The 4,944-nt window shown below is 52.1% G+C and overlaps 1 long non-coding RNA gene across 1 annotated transcript; it reads right to left on the reverse strand.

Annotated features, from left to right (window-relative positions):
• Nucleotides 1-552: 552 nt before the first annotated feature.
• On the reverse strand, nucleotides 553-3,515 carry LOC111734731. The gene is made up of 3 exons (XR_002778573.1): nucleotides 2,632-3,515; nucleotides 1,467-1,470; nucleotides 553-563 (listed from the first exon to the last, which is right to left on the reverse strand). It is a non-coding gene; the product is annotated as an uncharacterized LOC111734731 (long non-coding RNA).
• Nucleotides 3,516-4,944: the final 1,429 nt, after the last annotated feature.

A 4,944-nucleotide genomic window follows, 5' to 3' on the forward strand; every position in this document is an offset into this window, starting at 1 on the left:
TCCCCTGCAGGGACTCTAGTGTGGCTAGTATAACAAAACTGGCACCACACACCCCAACTCCCTAGGAGCCCTCAGGGGAAGTGCAGACGGAGCAGAGATGACACAGACCCAACTAGCTGGCTATGCACAAGAGTCGGATGGTGCCCAGGCTCCCGAGAGCTAGATGGAGTCCCCACGGGATGAGGAGCAGGGATAAGGCCCCACAGACACCCCCACACAACCCATATCTGCTTTCTTCTTGTAAGAATAATAGTTCCAATCTGTTGAAGCCCTAAAAGAGTCCAGGAATTGTTCTTGGCACCACACATTGGTGGTTGTTAATCCTCACGATCACTCTGTACAGGAGGTGAGGAGTGGATAATGACCACTTCTGTTTCCAGATGAGGAAGCTGAGGCCCAGAGAGGGCAAGAGCTTGTCCATGGTCATATAACTGCCCTTCAAACCCTTTCCTGACATACATGCAGAGGCCATGGCTCACCCTGGGCCCAGAGCTGCCCAGCGACTGGGGGAGCTGCTGAAAGCTTTTCCAAGTAAGAAGCCAGCGACTCCTGAACAGCCTCTTCTTGCAACGCACCCTTCCTTGTATGTGCCTTATGAGTATGTCCCTGTGTGAGGGGAGTACCACGAGTTGTGAGAGCTTGTGCCTGTATATCTGTGTGGAGTGCCAACATGAAGGTTTGTGAACATGTGTGTCTGTGAGTGTGTATGTGCATGCAAGTCTATTTGTGTGCACAAGTGTATGTTCGTAGCACGCCTGAGTGATGTCTGTGTACATATGCAAATGAAGGAGCGTGCTTCAGCACATCTCTGCATGTATCTATCTGTACACACATGTCCTTTCGTGTATGTGTGTGCATACACATCTGTCTATCCTTAGCACGCATGGACAGGTTTACAAGCACATGTGTGTCTGTCTGTATGTACAAGTATACAGTGTACATGTGTTTATAGACACAGGTACTAACTGTGGGTTGGGAGAATCCTCTGGGATTTGTATATGAATCTGTACTTCTAGATGTTAACCTTGTGCCCATGTGTAACTATTATGCCACCCAAATCGTCTTCTTCCTCATGGAAATCTCAGCCCGCTCAGAGACATTCTAGACCACAACCTGGCGTACCTTCTCCAAGAAGCCTTCCTGATTCCAGACTCCCCACATTCACCCAGAATTCCAATATTAACCCCCATCCCATATCATGGCAGCTTTCCAACCCTCATGTTCACCACCAGCCCCAGCCAATTGCAAATCCTGCCAACTCCCCTGCCTCCATCTCTTAGGATTTTTCACTCTCTCTTTATGCCCATTGCTCCAGCCCCAGCTGAGCCCTCTGATCTCTTACTGGACCCTGGGGACAGTCCCACTAGTCTCCCTGCTTCTAGCTTGGGCCTCTCCAATGGCCTCTCCATTGCAGCCTCTTCAATAGGCTACTCACTACTTGCCCCAGAAACCTCCAAGGTTCCCACCGTCCTTGGGATCTAATACTCTAGCCTGGCATTGGTGGCCCTTTACGATCTTCCCATACCCTTGACAACCTCATCTCCCTTCCCTCCAGGCTCTTCCACTCATCTCTGCTCCTGTCTCCCACAACGCTACTCACTTCTGAATCACCTGTGCCAGAATGCCCCCATCTGAACTATGAACCCTGCCCACCCCACTGGTACAGAGCTTGCACAACTGTTGTGATCTCCCTGCCTCTCCCTCAGAGCACAGAACGAGATACCCTTTCCTCTGCACCTCAGGGTCTGACATCAGGCCCGGCATACAGGAAGTGCTTACTACAAGCCTGGGAAACCGAGCTTGGGAAGCAGAGGGAGAGAGCCAGCCAATACAATCCTCCTTTAGAAGGGGCCCTGGTGCCACCTTGGAGGCCCCGGAGGCCAGGCCTGGTTCATGTCACATCACATCTACAAATGAGTCATGACACCAGGCAATAAGCAGCCACTGTCACCTTGTAAAAGCCTCCTCCCTTTGCTTTGAGCTGAGACAGGACCCATCACTTCAAGATCGCCTTGTCTCCACCTCCCAGAAAAGGCCCAGAGTGGGGCAGAGCCAGGGGCAGAACAGTCCAGGGATTAGTGCACTGGAGCCACACAGACATGGAATTGAACCCCATGGGGGCTTAGCCAGGTGTGTGACCTTAGGCACATCACTTCCCAAACACCAGCCTTGGTTTTCCTGCCTGTACAATGGCGACGATAACAGCACCTGCCTCACAGGGTTTCTGTGAAGATGAAAAAGTTAATAACTACATAGTACTTAGCACAGGGCCTGACACAGAATTAAATACTAAGAATGCTAGAGGACGTCATGATTATTAGCCTCATATGCAAGATGAGAGAACCAAGGGTCCCAACTGTGGAAGGTCATGGTTATCAAAGAGGTTGGCAGCAGAATGAAAACAAATGTCCAAGTCCCAGGCCAGGGCACAGTCCCTCCACTGTCTGGCTTCCTCTGAGAGGAGGAGGCCAAGAAAGAAGTAAGAACTGAGAAATAAGCCCCTTCCCCCCTAATTCCTCAGTGACAGCAGCCCCGCTCCTGGCTCTCTGGGCCCCGAAACAGCACTAGCCACTCGGCTGAGACAACCACCATCAGACACACAGTGCCACACAGGCCAGCCCTGCTATTTACCTGCTAAGGCCTCTGCCCACGACCAGGACTTGAGGCTGCTGAGATTATCAGGAAAAGGTGGCGAGAGTCAGGAGGCGGTAGCCCTGGCAGTCCGAGCACAGCTGCTGCAAGTCCTGTGAAGAAAGGAGAGGGCACAGTGAGTCCACGCCTGACCCTGCGGGCGGCCCCCACCTCCCTTCACCACCCTCTAGGTCCTGCCTGCCCAGGACCCTCTGGCCATCTCCTGGAAGGTGGAGCTGGCCCACAGAAGTAGAGTCACCCTAGAAACTGATGCTGCCTCTCAACCCCCAAATAAAGACCCACCTCCCGAAGTCTGCATTAGAAGCCAGGAACCAGCCCAGTAGTGAGGTCTGCCCCTCCACATGCTGAGCTGCAGCAGCAGCCACGCAGACACAACCCACCACAGTGCTGCAGTCGGCCCAGCCCCGCAGCTCCCGGCCTTGGAACAAGCCAGGTGCTCTGCCTGGAGCCCTTTCCCTCCATTTCTCTGTCTTTCAAAGCCCCACTGGCCTTCAAGATTCCTCTTAGATGCATTCCTGGAGCCCTCTCTGATCTGGCCCTTCTTTCCTTGTTCATTCCCCAGCGGCTTTGGGCCTAGCTGACTATGTCTCCTCCAGCTTTCTACAGGCAGGTCTCCTCTCTGGGCGGAACTCCCAGACATCAGGAATGAGGTCTAGTTTATCTCTCTATTGTCTGAGGTGAGCAAGACCACAGAGACTGCTTGACGAATGGATAAATGAATGAATGAGTGACTGATGAATGGTGCTATAAAGGTATGCAGTGAACAAGTTGAACAAAATTGGCCGACTGATATGTACTTTGAAATCAGGAAGCTGCCTGAGCTCTCCAAGGGCTTCCTCATGCCCTTCCCTCTGCTGTATTCTAGAATATTGGGTTCAGGATGGTGAGAGGAAAGAGACTTGGGTGACACTGATACTTCCCTCTGTCCTTTACTAATGAGGGAACTAAGGCCCTGACAGGGGATGAGCTTCCTCCGATGGTCCTGCAGCAAGAGAGCTACAAGGCCAGACGTAGAACCCAAGAATCCTGGCTTTGCCCACTGCCCGGAGTTGTCATGGATGGAGGCTGCCATGGCAGTCCCCCCAGCTCCTGAGTCCTCATGTGTCAGTTCCTGCAAGCACCTAGTTTCCCAGACTGTTGGGGGATCAGGCCAGCCATGGAAGGCAGCTATGGATAAAGGAGAGAGGGCAGTGGGAGGACCCTGGGGTAAGGAAAAGTACAGAGATCACACTCAGAACAGGGCTATCCTGTCTGACGGCCCTAACTTCTCCCAGTCTGGAGGCCTGAGGCAGAGAGGAAACATTACAGGGAGCCCCAGGGTAGAGATACCCCTCTAGGTGTCTTCTCCGGGAGGGGGGTCTTTCTAAAACCCCCGCTGACCACCTCACTCCCCTCCACCAAGCCTTCCTGGGCCTCCCAAACACTGCTAGTGAGGCATACCCTGCTCTTCGTCTTGGAGGACAGCTGGGAGTGTCTCCTATCCCATGGTCTATCAGTGACCTAGTATTTCCACTTCCACAGAAACATGGCCATGTGGTCACCCAAAGATAGGTACTACTTCTATCAAGGTGCTTGCAGGAACTGACACATGAGGACTCAGGAGCTGGGGGGACTGCCATGGCAGCCTCCATCCATGACAGCTCCGGGCAGTGGGCAAAGCCAGGATTCTTGGGTTCTACGTCTGGTCTTGTAGCTCTCTTGCTGCAGGACCATCGGAGGAAGCTCATCCCCTGTCAGGGCCTTAGTTCCCTCATTAGTAAAAGACAGAGGGAAGTATCAATGTCAACATTCACAGCAGTGCCATTCATCATGGCCGAAAAATGAAAACTTCCCAAATAGCCATCAACTATGGGATGGATAAATTGATATGCATGCAATGGAATACCACACAGCAACTAGAACAAATGATTTGCAACTGTATCCAACACTAGAGACCAGAAAACCCAGACACAATGCAGAACATGCTTAAGGGGTCCATTTAGATAAAGGTCAAGAAGAGGCAAAGCTACTCTGTGCCATGGAAATTAAATATGGCCACAGAATCTTTGCAGCTCTTCTAATCAAGGGGTGGAGTCTATTTGTCACCACTGAATCCGGGCTGGCCTTGAGACTTGTTTTGACCAATAGGATTTGGTAAAACTGCCATTTTGGGACTTATAGAGAGCAGGCCTCAAGAGGTCCTGCCATTTCTGGCCTTGGCCCTCTTGGACAGCTGTCTGGCCATGGAAGGAAGCCTTTTCGCCTAACTGGAGGATAAAGAACTATGGCTGCCCAGCCAACAGCCAGGACCAA

This window comes from Pteropus vampyrus, unplaced genomic scaffold (assembly GCF_000151845.1).
Source record: "Pteropus vampyrus isolate Shadow unplaced genomic scaffold, Pvam_2.0 Scaffold4784, whole genome shotgun sequence".
Taxonomy (NCBI): Eukaryota; Metazoa; Chordata; class Mammalia; order Chiroptera; family Pteropodidae; genus Pteropus; species Pteropus vampyrus.